Source organism: Chlorocebus sabaeus, chromosome 20, assembly GCF_047675955.1.
Source record: "Chlorocebus sabaeus isolate Y175 chromosome 20, mChlSab1.0.hap1, whole genome shotgun sequence".
Taxonomy (NCBI): domain Eukaryota; kingdom Metazoa; phylum Chordata; class Mammalia; order Primates; family Cercopithecidae; genus Chlorocebus; species Chlorocebus sabaeus.
Window position 1 is genome coordinate 19,876,012 of NC_132923.1, and position 16,663 is coordinate 19,892,674.

The 16,663-nt window shown below is 46.9% G+C and overlaps 1 pseudogene; it reads left to right on the plus strand.

The window, feature by feature from the left end:
* The first annotated feature begins 6,964 nt into the window (after nucleotides 1-6,964).
* Nucleotides 6,965-9,680, plus strand: LOC103224136 (neurofilament heavy polypeptide-like; annotated as a pseudogene).
* Nucleotides 9,681-16,663: the final 6,983 nt, after the last annotated feature.

The following is a 16,663-nucleotide window of genomic DNA, read 5'->3' on the forward strand; positions in this document are numbered from 1 at the left end:
TAGAAAAGACAGACACCTTAATATTAAAATAGGTCAAAGTCATAAAAGGAGCAATCCACAAAAGAAGAATTTTGTTTCTATTTATGAATAAAGAAATGTCAGTTTTAACATAGATGCATTTTTCATCTTCATTTGAAAAATGAAAACATAGTGTTGATGATGGTGAAAGTGGGCGTTCTTGTATATAGTGTTCTCGTAAATAGGAGAATTGCATATAGGTATAGTTTCTGGTGGGCAATTTGTCAGTGTGAATTAGAAGTATCAAAAATATGTGGATTTCTAACAAGTCCACAAGGATGATTTTATCATAAGGAAATAATGAAGGCTATGTACTAGACTTGGCTATAAATTTATACACTGCAGTATTTTAAAGCCAAAATTGGAAACAATTTAAATGTCTAAGAGAAGGAAATTGGTTAAGTAAATCATGACATAGACAAGCTGTGGAATATGACAAAAACAGATCCCAATTGTAGGAGAGGAGAAAAGTAATCTTTTTCCTCTGCTCATCTTAGATTCTCTGTCTGGAACCCTGTAAACCAGACTGGGAAAAGGCAGGTTAACAAGGGAAACATTGAAGTTGATTAAGATGTGTATCCCTCATAAACCTGGGAGCACCCAGTGGTGAGTAACCCAAAGGGATGTTAGAACTTGGACTTGTAGAGTATCTTAGGCTAAACAAACAAAAAAGGGATTTGGGGCTTCTAAGTGGGAGAGGCAGGTTATTGAATAACCAGGAAAAGTGTGGTAAACAATGAGTTATTTAGTAAGGTTTGCTGGCAGATTGAAGCCAATGCCTTCTCCATTGATAAGAGTTGTTAGGAGTCCTCCTCTTCTGGATACAGGAGAGGGAGATACCTTTTACAAATGAGTATTTTCTTCAGAAGTTGTAAATTTTCTTTACAAAAGAAAAATCTTGTGCCATGTTTTTTTTTTTTTGAGACGGAGTCTTGCTCTGTAGCCCGGGCTGGAGTGCAGTGGCCGGATCTCAGCTCACTGTAAGCTCCGCCTCCCGGGTTCACGCCATTCTCCTGCCTCAGCCTCCGGAGTAGCTGGGACTACAGGCGCCCGCCACCTCGCCCGGCTAGTTTTTTGTATTTTTAGTAGAGACGGAGTTTCACCGTGTTAGCCAGGATGGTCTCGATCTCCTGACCTCGTGATCCGCCCGTCTCGGCCTCCCTAAGTGCTGGGATTACAGGCTTGAGCCACCGCGCCCGGCCTTGTGCCATGTTTTTAAAACTTTTACTGCCTCTGCTCGTTCATGATAGCCTTTTGCTCAAAATAACCCATATGCTAAAAAGGCATGTTTTAGGGTGGCACTGAAGTAGGAGGTGGAACTTGACTCTGGAGGTGGGGCTTGGACACTGAACCAAATTGAGGACTAGCTAAAACAGAGATGGGTGGAAGCAGCTTTCCATAGGACATGCCCACCAGTGTGCCATTTCAGTTTACTGTTGCCATGGCAATACCCAACCTTTACCACCTTTTTCCAAGACAATGACCTGGAGACCCAGAAGTTACCACTCTTTTCCTAGAAATTTCTGCATAATCTGCCCTTTAATTTGCATATAATTACAATGGGTATAAATGGAACTGCAAAACTACCTTTAAGCTGATACTCTAGGCACACTGACTGTAGTGTATACCTACCTGCTCTGCAAGGAGCAGTACCTCTGCTGCTGCTTCAATAAAAGTTGCTGTCTAACACCACCAGCTCACCCTTGATTCTTTCCTGAGTGAAGCCAAGAACACTCCCAGGCCAAGCCCCAATGGGGCTTACCTGTCCTACATCAGCATCTTCTGGTACCCTTCACAATCAACAATATAGTCCCATTTCATTTCTCGAAAAGCATGTGTTAGGTGAGTCTCTTGCAGAATGTCCCCAGGGTGCTGGTTCCTGCGTGGTGGGATAATAGATACTATTCAGCTCTCCTTGCTTGCTGTTGCTATTCTAATATATCTAGATTGAACATGTATTGTCCTTCAGTTGAATTCTGTTTAATTCTAAGTGGACCTACCACTTCAGTAAATGTTCTGAGTACTGAGGCAGGTGCAGTCCCTGCCTTTGAGTCTTTGCATTTCAGGGGACCATCTACTTGGTGACTCATTCCAGTTCCTCCCTCGCCACTCTTGCTGCAATGTACAGGTTGGCTCTTGCTCTATCTTCACTGATTCTTTTTCTTACCTAAACTCACACTCCTGGAGAAGTAGGCTACAGGGAAGAGCATAAGAAGCAGAGAAGGAAGAAAACATTTTTGGAGGTCTTACTTTAGGTTGGCCTCTTATTCCCTGATTAGTAAAATATTGACGGTCTTGACTTCTACCTCCCTTTCCCTTTGTCAAAGGACAACCTTAACAAGGCTCAGGTCAAGTCAGGACTGATAGAAATAAGTACTCCATGCCAGAAGGAAAAACCAGCACTTAGACAGAAGATTTCTCAGCAAGGCACATTTACTTCTGCAGAAGGGTGCTGCCTGCGTCCCTCCGATTGTAAGAGCACACTGAGCAGGGTAGCACAGGGATTTTTATCCCTAACACAGTTCCTATTTCTGTGTCCTTTCCCCACTGGCTGGGGTCAGACCACACAGTCTAAGCTGACCCAAATGGCTAGTGTTTGAAATTGAATAAGGCCAATTAGGCAGCAAGGGAGAGGCTGTCCATTACCAACTAAGCGGAAAGGGTTGTTTACAGAGTAAGAGGTTTGCTAGTTACAGATTAAGCAGAGAAACAACTGCTCATTACAGATTAAGCAGAGTAACAAGTGCTCATTATAGATTAAGAAAGACCAAGGAAGCTTTGAAGAGGAGCTTATTATTTTTGGCAAATTTCCCCCTCTTGACTTTATAGTTCTTCCTCTTCAAATTTCCTTAACATATCCTGGCTTTGTTAGTCCTCTTGGTCATTTAGGATTAGGAACTTATCTGAGTAGGATGAGGGAGAACCGAGGGGGTTTTGTGAGGGCTTTTTCTATAAGCCTTTGCACTAATCTACGAATACAAGGTATGATGCAGCAACCTACAAGAATGAGTACACCTATAACGATTGCAATGGGGGTAAAGATTGAGGTTATGAGTCCCTTCCATTTTCCAAACCATTTTTCCATGAGACCAGAGAAGAGGTCATCTATTCCAGAATTCAGCTAATCCATTTGCTAGGGTGGTAAGGCCCTGTAAGGCTTTGGTAATTGTTCCATCAGGGGCTGTGTTGTTAGGGATAAAAGAACAGTGTTGGACCCCAATCATGACACAGACCCCACCTTTCTCAGCCAATATCATGTGCAGGGCTATTCTATTTTCCCAGACCATTTGGCTGGTAGGGCCTAATTGTTCAGCTATTCCTTTAATGGTATCCCTAGTATAATTGACAAACCACTGTTGATGATAGTAAATGTAATTTATCTAGTCTACATTTTTGTTTATAGTCACCCATGAGAACAATATAGATTCAAATCCTGCAGCTATTTGATTTTGAGTTTTAAATTCATTTGGCACTCCTTGTGGAACTCTGATGGCATCTATATAAATGTGAGAGTCAAAGGACCTGTGGTGGGGGGGGGTATTTCTTTTTTATGATTGTCTTTTTTGCTTGGTTGATGAAATGCCAAGATGAAAGGGATGATCAATTGAATTAGGGTGCAAGTGTCGATCCAGTCACTTGACAAAGTACCTGGTAGTGGTCTACTGTAATACTACCATACATCTGCATGGGGATGAACAAGGGCAGACTGATTCGTTAGCTCCTGAAAAGGCTTAGACTTACTGCATCCCACTAGAGTTCGGCATTCCTTATTGCCCTAGGCTGTGGGGTTTTGGAAGAGAGCTACCATACCACTCATACCCTGTTGGTCGGAGGACCATCCAAGTGGAAAGGGGACAATTAGAGTCTCTGGCCTGCCTGTCACACAAGCCTAACAATTGCTTTTGTTTAGTGTGTGAATGGAATATTTAATCAATTCTAGCCAGGCTTTTGCATCTTGGTAGCCCGTTTCAATAGCTAGGGTTTGTTTTAAATCTTTAACTTCTACAGTGGCTACTTTGGTGCTACTATTGGGTAGGGAGAAACTAATAGTTTGATTAGAAGGTTTAGAAGGAGAGGGAGGAGGGGATGAGGGGGCGATGAAATGCATTTCGAAAAATCCTATAGAGTCTGCTCCTAGAAACGACTTAATGAAGGGGAGGAATTTTGAGAAGTTGAGATAGTAATGGAAATCTGCACTGGATTATATTGGTTTTGCTGACAATTGCAGGGGAGTGCTTCCTTTAGTGAAAGGAATGTATGGTTTTAGGGACTCACAGACTTGTTGGGGAGGTCCAACCCTGATTTTTGGTAGTCCATAGAATATTGGACCAGCTATGGCAGAGAAGCAGCTCTGTTTTCAGAGGACAAGATTCCCAGTTAACAGAATTTTCTTTACAATATCCCAAGTCTAAGGGAACTGTCCATTTAATTGAATCCGCCCAATCTGAGAATCTCCAAGAAGGGCAAAGATACTTCTCTGAAGTAAAGAGCTGCCTTTGACTTTGCAAGTCTCCACAGGGTATAACAAGACAAGCATCAAAAGTAATGGTTTGGGGTGACTTTGACCTGGTTACATTAATAATGAGATGTGGGGTAGCTAAGGGAAAGAGAAGAGGAAAAAGGGACAGTCAGATTAAGCTTTTTTCTTTAACATTACTCTGGTGGGGGTTGGTCCTGGGGTGACAGTTCATGACTTTTGTTTCTTCTAAGATTTTTGCTTTAAATCCTTCTCCTTTTACTCCTGAGATCAGGAGTTCTTGTGAACAAAGTACACCAGATGGAGGATAACAAACAAAGGAGCAAGCTGCCCCTGAGTCAATTAAAAAGGTAATGAGCTATCGCTTCTCAGCCTTTTGGCTAAGATCAAGTGTAAAAGGTAATGAGCTCAGGTTTGGGTCCCACCTCTGAATTTATCAAGGGCTCTTGGTGGGACTCAAGATAAAAGAAACAGAGTCCCTGACTTCCCTATTCTTCCTCAAAGGCCATAAATGGGATGACTTCCTTTTCTTTTTCCCATTCAGGACATTCCCTTTTGAAGTGACCTATTCTTCCACATTTGAAACATTTGTTCAGCTCTCTTTCTCTCTTTATTTTTAAATTCTCTTGCTTTGCTTTTTCATACCATTTATATGGCCTAGCAAGTGGGGGCTTAAATTATTTACAGGTTTTGGCCCCTTGGGTATGTTGTTGTAGAGCAGAGAGCATGATTTTTGCTTTTTGTTTTCACTTTTCTTCATCTCTTCTTACATACACTTTTTGGGCCTCCCTCAAAAGTTCCTGTATAGGCCAATCTTTCCAGTTCTCTATTTTTTTGTAATTTCTTTGTGATATCTGGCCAACTATTAGTGACAAAATGGAGCTTTAACATCCCCTGCCCAAGGGGATCCTCTATGTCTAAGCCTGCATATTTTCTCATCTGTTCCTTTAGTCTGTTTAAAAACTCCATGGGCCCTTCGTTTTTTCCCTGCTGTATATTAAATGCTTGGGAAGTATTTGGGGTTTGAGGCACTGATACCCAAATCCCTTTAACCATCCTTTCCCTAAGGTCTTTCAAGTTTTCTCAGTGGGCTGCATTGTCGTTATCCCTTTGGGGGTCTTGGGCTGCAGGGATATTTTGACCGGGAGGATGTTCATGCTCCCAGACTATCACAGCAGTCCTGCAGATCATGGCTCTTTTCTCCCCCAAAAAGCAAATAATTAAGACACTTCCTCCGAGGAGAATGGGATCCTGGAGAAATTGTTAGAAACAAGTGCTTGATGCCACAAGGAAAAAACAGCACTTAGATAAAAAATTTCTCAGCAAGGCACATTTACTTCTGCAGAAGGGTGTTGCTTGTATCCCTCTGATTGCAAGAGCACACCAAGTGGGGTAGGGCAGGGGTTTTTATCCCTAACACAGTTCCTATTTCTGTGTCCTTTCCCCACTGGGTGGAGTCAGGCACAGTCTAAGCTGATCTGATTGGCTAATGTTTGAAATTGAGTAAGGCCAGTTAGGTAGGAACAGAGAGGCTGTCCATTACCAACTAGGTGGGAAGGGTTATTTACAGAGTAAGAGGTTTGCTAGTTATAGATTAAGTAGAGAAACAAGTGCTCATTACAGATTAAGCAGAGAAAGAAGTGCTTGTTACTGGTTAAGAAAGACCAAGGAAGCTTTGAAGAGGAACTTATTATTTCTGGCAGGACTATGGTCAAAATTGCCACTTCTGTACTTCACACCCAACTGAATCTTTTGAACTGTGAGATTTTGGAAGAGAAAGAAATTCCAAATAGGATTAGATCTCCTCATATTTCAGTGGAGGACTCTAAGCCCTGGGAGGTTCTGGGTTGTGCCTGTCTCCTCCCTCCACACTTTCATCACCTAATCCCTAGCCCCTTGGACCTGTGCTCCAAACTTGGAGACACTGCTTGCTTCTTCCTGAGACCTCACTGTTACCTTTGCCTCACACACCTCACTTGTCCTTAGTTGCAGCAATCCCTGCGTCCCACCTCACCTTCCTGCCTAACTTCCATCTCCTCTCTTTGGTGCCTCCACTTGCACCCTTATTACACCTTCTCACAGATTCAGGGGACAAACACAAAAAAGGAGTCAAGTGTCTACCATTTTTTTTTTTTTTTAGATGGAGTCTTGCTCTGTTGCCCAGGCTGGAGTGCAGTGGTGCGATCTCAGCTCACTGCAACGTCCCTCTCTGGATTCAAGCGATTCTCCTGCCTCAGCCTCCTGAGTAGCTAGGACTACAGGTGTGCACCACCACACCCAGATAATTTTTGTATTTTTAGTGGAGATGGGGTTTCACCATATTGGCCAGGCTGGTCTCGAACTACTGACCTAATGATCTGCCAGCCTCGGCCTTCCAAAGTGCTGGGATTATGCCCGGCCTCATTTTTACTATAAACTGACATTTGAGTGCCTCCCACCCTATCCTGGCCCCGGGCACCTGTTCAAACCATGATGAGCTTTGGTGGCTCAGACGCACTGCTGGGCACCCTGTTCGTGAAGCTGCACGGCGGGGGCACCCTCCACTACAAGCCGGCCCTAAAGGGCAGCACAAGCGGGAGGCGCTTGGCCGCCGACTCCTCCAGTGGCTTCTACTCGTGGACGCGGATGTCCATGAGCTCCGTGTCCGCCTCGCCCAGCCACTTCTGGGGCGCCTGCCGCCCCGAGCACCGACTGGCTGGACACGCTGAGCAATGGGATGGGATGGGAGGGCAGAGTGGTGGCTGCGGCTGCGGCCGCGACGCGCAGTGAGAAGGAGCAGCTGCAGGCGCTGAAGCACCGCTTCACCGGCTACATCGACAGGGTGCGGCAGCCAGTCGTGAACAACTGCAGCCTGGAGGGTGAGGCGGCGGCGCTGCGATAGCAGCAGGTGGGCTGTATGAACGTGAGGTCTGCGAGATGCGCCGCAAGGTGCTGTACCTGGGCACCGCGCTATCCGCTGCGCCTGGAGCAGGAGCACCTGCTGGAGGACTTCGCACATGTGCATCAGTGCCTCCACATAAAGGCCCAATAGAGCGAGGAGGCCAAGACTGTGGCCCACTCGCGGGCTTCTTGCCAGAGGCCGAGGCGGTGGGCGTGGAACTGCAGAAGAAGGCGCAGGCACTGCAGGAGGAGTGCGGCTACCTGCGGCGCCACCATCAGGAGGAGGTGGGCTAGCTGCCCGGCGAGATCAGCGCTGCAGCGCCTGGCAGGCACAGGCGCAGGTGCAGGCCACGCGGGGGGATGCCCTCAAGTGTGACGTGATGTAAGCGCATCAGTGCTGCAAGAGATCTGCGGCAGCTCGAAGGCCACGCAGTGCAGAGCACACTGCAGCCCGAGGAGTGGTTCCAAGTGAGGCTGGACCCACTGTTGGACGCAGCCAAGGTGAACACAGACGACATGCGCCCAGTGCAGGAGGAGATAACTGAGTACCAGCGTCAGCTTCGGGCCAAGACCACAGAGCTGGACGCACTGAAAAGCACCATGGACTCACTGGAGAGGCAGCCCTCTGAGCTGGAGGACCCTCATCAGGCCAACATTCCCTCCTACCAGGAAGTCATTCAGCAGCTGGACGCCAAGCTGAGGAATACCAAGTGGGAGATGAGGGCCCAGCTGCGAGAATACCAGGACCTACTCAATGTCAAGATGGCTCTGGATATAGAGATAGCTGCTTACAGAAAACTCCTGGAAGGTGAGGAATGTCAGATTGACTTTGGCCCGATTCCTTTCTCGCTTCCAGAAGGACTCCCCAAAATTCCCTCCACCTCCACTCACATAAAGGTCTAAAGCAAAGAGAAGATCAAAGTGGTAGAGAAGTCTGAGAAAGAGACTGTGATTGTGGAGGAACAGATGGAGGAGACCCAAGTGACTGAAAAAGTGACTGAAGAGGAGAAAGAAGGCCGAAGAGGAGGAGGGCAAGGAGGAAGAAGGGGGTGAAGAGGAGGAGACAAAAGGGGGAGAAGAAGCAGCAAAGTCTCCCCCAGCAGAAGAGGCCACATATCCAGAGAAGGAAGCCACGTCCCCAGTGAAGGAAGAGGCAAAGTCACCAGCTGGGGCCAAGTCCCCAGAGAAGGAGGAAGCAAAATCTCCAGCTGAGGTCAAGTCCCCGGGGAAGGCCAAGTCCCCAGCAAAGGAAGAGGCAAAGTCACTGGCTGAGGCCAAGTCTCCAAAGAAGGCCAAGTCCCCAGTGAAGGAAGAAGCAAAGTCCCCTGAGAAGGCCAAGACTCTTGATGTGAAGTCTCCAGAAGCCAACACTCCAGCAAAGGAGGAAGCAAGGCCCTCTGCAAATAAGTCCCCCAAAAAGGCCAAAAGCCCTGTCAAGGAGGAGGTCAAGTTCCCAGAGAAGGCGAAGACTCCCCTGAAAGAGGATGCCAAGGCCCCTGAGAAGGATATTCCATAGAAGGAAGAGGTGAAGTCCCCAGTGAAGGGGTGGGAGAAACCCCAGGAGGTGAAAGTCAAAGAGACCCCAGAGAAGGCAGAGGAAGAGAAAGCTCCTGTCACACCAAAAATGGAGAAGAAGGACAACAAGAAAGAGGAGGCACCCAACAAGGAGGCTCCAAAGCCCATGGAGGAGGAGAAGAAGGAAGCTGCCATCGAAAAGCCCAAAGAATCCAAAGTTGAAGCCAAGAAGGAAGAGGCTGAAGATAAGAAAAAAGCAGTCACCCCAGAGAAGGAAGCTCCTGCCAAGGTGGAGGTGGAGGAAGATGCTAAACCCAAAGAGAAGACAGAGGTGGTCAAGAAGGAACCAGATGATGCCAAGGCCAAGGAACCCAGAAAACCAGGAGAGAAGGAGGAGGCAGCAGCAGCACTGGAGAAAAAACACACCAAGGAGGAGAACGCCACTGAGGTCAAGAAGCCTGAGGAGAAACCCAAGACAGAGACCAAAGCCAAAGACGACCCACCCTCTCAAAGGAGCTCAGCAAACCTAAGGCGGAAAAGGCTGAAAAATCCTCCAGCACAGACCAAAAAGACAGGAGGCCTCCAGAGAAGGCCACAGAAGACAAGGCTGCCAAGGGGAAGTAAGGCAGGGAGAAAGGAATGTCTGGAACAGCCAAAGAAACTCAGAAGGGTCCCAGAGCTCAAGGATCGGAGTAATGCAATTTTCACTTTTTTTCTCTTTATGTAAGAAGAAACTGCTTAGATGACAGGGCCTCTTTCTTGAAACAGGAACTTCTGTTAGCAATATGTTAGCAAGAGAGGGCACTCCCAGCCCCCTGCCCCCATGCCCTCCCCAGGCGATGGATAATTATGTTATGATAGCTTATGTAGCCGAATGTGATACATGCCAAATGCCATACGTAAACACTTGACTGTAAAAACTGCCCCCCTCCTTTCCAAATAAGTGCATTTATTGCCTCTATGTGCAACTGACAGATGACCTCAATAATGAATGAGCAGTTAGAAACACATTATGATTGAGATGTCTTAACCTATTCCCAAATGCCTTCTATTTTCCAAAGGAGTGGTCAGGCCCTTGCCCAGACTCTCTATTCTGGAAGAGTGGTCCAGGTGGGGCTGGGCACTGGCCACTGAATGATGTCAGGGCACACTTTCTACTGGAGTCCAGTTTCAATTGCTTCCGGGCAATAAAACCAAGTGCTTATAAAATGAATTTTAAAAAAAGAAAGAAAAAAACCCTGACATTTGCCAGGGCTTCAGTGACGATCTGAAAGGCCACACTGTGTGTCTGTGGCCAGGTCCTACTGATGTTTAGCTTGGTTGTATCTAGGTGATCACAGCAGAATTTCAGTATCAGTATGATTCCACAAACATTGCCACTGCCAGGCAAAGAGGTGGGTGTTCTCATAAAAGCAGCCTAATGTAATCAGCCACCAATGCATGCACCATGGCGGCAGACGTGCTCTTTTCCAGCCAAAAAGCCCGTCTCTGAGAGCTTGCTCCGTTGTCAGGTGGTATCTCCTCCAAGGCAAAAACTGAGTTTTCTTTTCCTCTTGGGCTTCCCACCCACAAAGCAGAGAGTTCAGACTTGACCCACGGTGCCAGTTCCTGTGTGAAGCCTGGGTTCCGGATGTGAGAGTCACTCACCTTGGAAGTCCCCCAAGCGGTAAACGCCTCTGAGAGAAGAAGGGGTACATGCTTGTTGCTAGCTGTATAATCATGTGCTTTTAGGGAAAAGGGCTTTGAGTCACCACATACTAGATACACGAATCTAGGCATGTCATTTCATGTCTTTGCATCTCAGTTTCCACATTGGTAAAAGAAGACAAATGCTTTGTTTTCAAGCCTATTGTGAGGTCAAATGAAGTGATGTGTGTCCAGGGTCTAACACAATGCCTGGCCCCTAGGAGATGCTCGACAAATGTCAGCTTTCTTCCCAGATTGCCTCTATGTGCCTGATAATGAGGCCAACTTAAGAGAATAAAAGAAGAGACAAAATAATAGAGAAGTTTCACCTTGGGAAATAAGCCAGGAAAGTTCAAGCTCAGGGCCTGGAGACTTCATAGCAAATAAGTCATGGACTGTAGACTGAGAAGAACTAGGAAACTCTATATGATTCCTTAGGTATGCATTACTTTTCTCTGCTTTTTACTTTTGTTTTTGTTACCCTCCTCTTCCTAGTTATTTCTCAGGATTGCCTAAATAGAAAGCCAGCAGAGCCTGTGAGATTGTGATCTAAGAAGCTGTGATGTAGGGAGCAGGGGGAGACAGGGCCCTTCTCAGCTGTTGGGCTTGGGATATGAGCCCCAGAACACCAAGGAGGTGGCGCCTGCTGCCCAGAGTAGAGGAAGATAGACTGAGGCCCTAGCTCTGAGCAGAAAAGGTGGGAGACGTCGGCTCGCCTAGGCCAGGAGAGCGGCCACCATGGCTAAGTCGTAGGAAGTCTATGCAGCTCTCCAGCAAACTGCAAGAGCCCAAAAAGTGCTGGTTGTATGAATAACTGAACAAGCAGGTGAAAGAAGTGATGATGTAATGGAATTCAAGCTAAAAAAAACCCAGGCTTAAAATGTGAATTCTAATTTTTTCCTATTTAGTATCTGCGTGATCTTCAAAGCAACCTCTTTGGGCCTCAGTTTGGTCATGTCTGAAATGGTGAGGTACGGCCAGGTGCCGTGGCTCATGCCTGTAATCCCAACACTTTGGGAGGCCGAGGCAGGTGGATCGCTTGAGGCCAGAGTTCAACACCAGCCTGGGCAACATAGTGAGACCCTGTCTCTACAAAAATGAAAATTTTTAAAAAATTAAAAAAATAAAATGGTGATCTGGGGAAAGGAGTTATAATCTGGCCTGCTCACTTAAACTCAAAAGTTTGTGGTGAAGGCTAGATGAGGTCACCAACAACCTACACTGAATGCTGGAATTTTCAGGACAGCATTGTGATGGTGAGGGTGGCCATAAGAACCATCTGGGGAAAATCACTCAAAGGAAGACTTCTGCGGTTTGGTTCAGCCCTGGCCAGATCCCACTCCAGGAGAGAGGGCAATCTCTTCACGGTCAGATGAGCTGATCATCTCAGGGCAACCCAGTGAAAGTATCCCTTTCTGGCAGCTTCCAGGGTTGCTTTTTTTCAAAGGACGGTGGGCCAAAGTCCCTGCCTGCTGCTGCCACCCTCTGGCAGCAACCTGAGCCGCACTCTTGTCAATTTCACTGGTTAGAACGCCTAACTTTTGCACATTCGTTTACATTTGCATAGTGTGTTTCAGTTTACACTTTTCCCCCCTCAAGAATGATGCCCTTTCATCCAAACAATATCCTTGTGGCATAAACATTTTTGTAGATGAAGAAACCAAGGTTTGGGAAAGGTAAATGGTTTGTCTAAAGAGACTCGGAAAGATGATGAGACCAGGCTTTCTGATTCCAAGTCCTGTGTTCTTTTCACTGTCACAGGGACATGTCAGTTAGTTCTACTGCTATTGTTGCACTTCTCAAACTCTGACAGAAGCGGATATGAACATGGAGTTCTCCTGACCTCCTCTCTCACCCCATCCCTCCAACACATCCCTAAATTCTCCAGACCCCATCTGTACCTGCAGCTGCCTATGAGTGAAGGGGAGTAAGGACTACAGATACGAACAGGGCAGAGCAGCACCTGCTCCTCTCTGGGATTCAGACTGATGAAGGAGGTGAGACAGATACTCAGGGACCTCAGGACCTGGGAGAAGTGCACATGGAATTCACCAGAGGTCAAAGGGACTCCAGCTAGGTGGTACCTGAGCTGGTCCAGAAGAGACAAACAGGATGTAAGTTCACAAAGAGGTAGATGCAGGACCTTCCAGGCAGAGGAACTGGCAGAAGCCAGGCTTCAGTGCACTGAACCAGAGGATACCTGCTCTGGTTGGGCAGAGGAGGGAGGCAGGTGGTGAAGCTGGAGAGGGAGGTTGGAGGAGGTCTCGGCAAGATGGAATTCATCCTGTTTTCTAAAGGCAGCAATAAACCAGCCATCCTGCGTGTCTCCCATTTATTCACTTAACAAATGTTTATTGTGATAGGCATATACTCTCTTTCTCAGGATAAGAGCAAAAGCATCACTTTGTTACATAATATTCATTTATTTCTTCAATGGATATTGACTGCCTACTTTCCTTGTGCCAGGTATTCTTCTAGGCCCTGGGGATGTATTTCTGTGGATATTGAACTTATGCTTTAGTGGGAAAGGCATAACAAACAAGAACAATAAGTAAAATAGAAGTATTTAGATAGTGACAAGTATTCAAGAGAAAAATAAAGTAGAAAAAGAGTCATGCAAATTGGGGACGTGGGTGGGGATTTGCTCTTTTGGAGAGCATGGCCACAAAGGACTGAGGGAGGAGGTGGCTCTCAGTAAAGGCCTAAAGCAGCAGTTTCCAACCTTCTTGGCACTAGGGGCCAGTTTTGTAGAAGGCAATTTTTCCAAGGAACCGGGGGGGTTGGGGGAGGATGGTTTCAGGATGAAACCGTTTCACATCCCATCATCAGGCATTAGACTCTCAGAAGGAACGCAACCTAGATTCCTCAAATGCACAGTTCACAATAGGGCTCGCACTCCTTGGAGAAGCTAATGCTGTGGCAGAGTTCCTAACAGGCCACGGACCGGTACCAGTCTGCGGCCGGGGCTTGGGGATCCCTGGCCTAAAGGAATTGAGGGAGACAGTCAGGCAAATACACAAGGAGGGACAGTCCAGGCAGGGGGAACTGCAGGAACAAAGGCCCTGAGGTGGGACCATATCTGGTGTGTGTGGAGCCAGAGGAGGAGGCCAGGATTGCTGGGGAGTGAGTGAGGGAAGGTGGAAGGAGAGGAGGCCAGAGAGGCCCAGGAGGGACAGGCAGGTCGAGTAGGAGGTCACAGCAGGCCTTGTTCAGAATGGGAGCGAGTCAGTGCTGACTTCCATACAGTCTGGCTCTTTCTGCAGGGTTTTAACAATGGACAAGGAATCTTTTCTGCAGTCTGGTCCTATAGATTTGATGAGGTGTGGGCGATACAGCCAGGGGGCCTGGGAAGTCTAGCTCTTGGAATGCACCCAGGGCCCTTTTAACGCTCAGCATTCACCTGGCTGTGTGCTGTGCTTCCTCCTGCTGCAACCACCCCACACACACTCAGGGGCATGAAACGGCTGCCTTGTTACATTCACAGAACCTGTGGGCCCGGCTCTTCACTGCTCTACTGTGTCTGGAGTGATGCGGGGAAGACTTGAATGGCCAGGGTGATGCAAATGGCTGAGAGCTGGGTGGGCTGGGGCTCCGAGTGTGAGTGGTGCCTCCGAGAGAGTGGTCTCACTTGCATGCCTGGGGCCTGTGCCTGGAGGCTGGAGGACAGTCAACCAGAGCACCCCACAAGGCCTCTCCATGAGACTAGGCTCCTTGCAATGTGGAAGCTTCCTGCTTAGGAGTATCCAGAAAAGGGGCCGCAGCGAGCATCCCAAAAGCCACAGGTGGAGTGGGCCTGGCCCTTCTGACCCAGCCTTGGGAGGCCATAGCGTCCTCCCACTGCACTCACTTGGTTGGAGGGGTCACAGAGCCCAGATTTTAGCAGAAGAGACGTTGACCCCATCTCTTGATGGGAGTGTGTAAAGGAATTGGTAGCCTCTTAAAAATACCACTACAAGCCGGGCTCACACCTGTAATCCTAACACTTTGGGAGGCCAAGGTGCAAGGATCACTTGAGCCCAAGAATTTGAAACCAGCTGGGGCAACAAAGCAAGATCCCATCGCTACAAAAATAATAAATAAATAAATATTTTTTTAAAAAATAGGAAGAAGACTCAAGCAACTCTAACGCTGTGCCCACATGAAAAGGCATCCTACCTGGGTGTCTCTGAACCTTAGATAAAAAAGCTCTGCAGGAGGTTCCTGGGAAGGAGGCTATATCCTCGCCCCCCTTCCACCAAGGGTTATATCTGTAAACATGTAACTAATCCCCCATGGGGGACAGGGCAGTGTTGTGTGCCACACTTGTGCCAAATATGTATTAATAAACTCTGGACCATATTGGCAGCTTTGTGGTTTTCCATAGTCTTTTGCAGCCTGCAAAACATTTTCCGATTAGAAGCCCCCGCTGTTTTATCTATTACATGTGACACTGAATAAGCCTCTGCATATCCACTGGGGGTTGGTAAGTAACATCAGAGCGTGCAGCGAGGGGAAAGGAATTAAAAAGGGAGCTAATGTCATCCGTGGGGAATAGCTGAGGAAGGAAAAAACCACTCCGGAAGAGAGAGGTTGCAGAAGGATTTTTTGCAATGTATTATGACCACTCAAGGCAGGCACACACGTGTGTCTGTTGTCCCAGGCTCAACATGTAAAATGAAACTCCAAAGAATGTTATACCATGGGGTAGCTGGGAGGGTGGAGGGAAGGAGGGAAGGAGGGAGATTTTTATTTCACAAAGCAGTTTGATTTTCTGAGAGCCATATGCTTGCTTTTCTTTTTCCCAAAAAGCCCACAGTGGCATGTAGAAAAAATTTAGAATTTTATTGGCTTTCAGGGAAGAGGGAATTGGAAATGTTAGATAAGTAGGTATCACATGGAACAGTATTTCATAGCACTCCCCCAGGCCTGTGGGTGAATGCCACGCTATAAAGCTGCAGAACTATGGACAGAAATGCAAAACTGAGATGTGGCAAGAGCTGTGGGCTGGGGACAAGATGTGGGTTCCAGTCCCTGCTTTGCTGCTTAACTCCACCAAACCACTTCGCTTTTCCTGAAATATGGGGGGAAGGCAATATTTGCCCTGTTGATGTTGTAAAACCAATGTAAGTATGTAAGAAAGCTCTGAATGTGGTGTCTTGGCATTCAAAAGGGACAGTCATATGTCAGGTATTGCTATCTATGAGGATGTAACCTAGAACCCAACCTAAGCTAAGGTATTCATTGGTCCACTTTTTAAGCAAACACATTGATTAAATGCTGTATGAGAATACTTTGTAAGTGGCGGAAACTCAACTGAAAATACCTCATGCAAAAATAGGAAAATGATTAGCTCATGTGTTAATTCATCCAATCAGTAAGTTGACAACACTCTGCTGAGTACCTGCCACTTGCCAGCTGCTGCTCTAGGAAGGGTGCATGTTCTAAAGGGGAGATAGATAACAATAACCACATATACACCGAGAAATAAAAATGAAATCCCAAGTCCTCCAACCAACTGAATGGACCCCTGCCTGGCCAAAGAGACCTCAGAGAAACCTTAAAAACTGACTTCCAAGCCATGACAGAGTGGGAAGTCAGACACATCTCCTTACACCCCCTTCTGCTAACTACTATTAGGCTTTTTTCCCTAAGGGTTAAACAGAAACCCTATTTCAATACAACAACTGATCAGTGTTCCTTCCTCATTGGAGACCTCTGACCATGGGGTGGTTTTGGCCAGTCTACAGAGGTTGCACACAGAGGGCCTTTGTGTCCCCTGCTTCACCTTTTGACTTATAGAACCTAACTGTAATACATTTAAATGTCGAGTTTCCACCCCAGAGTGAACATGGGGTGCATGTTGCACACATTAGCCTGCTGTGCATGCCACGCCTCCCGTTTGCGACTATTTATAGCTCCTCCTATAACCTGTTGATTATGTATATTTGACACCCCTCTTCAGCATAAATCCTTGTCTTATTCTTCCCACCCTTATTCTTCCCATCCTTGCTTCTGACTTCTGGCCAGAGGCTACACTTCCAGCCTGTCAGAATGGTCACCTGCAGAAAAATACAGCTCTCCTTTCCAAATGTATGAATCTTGTCATTC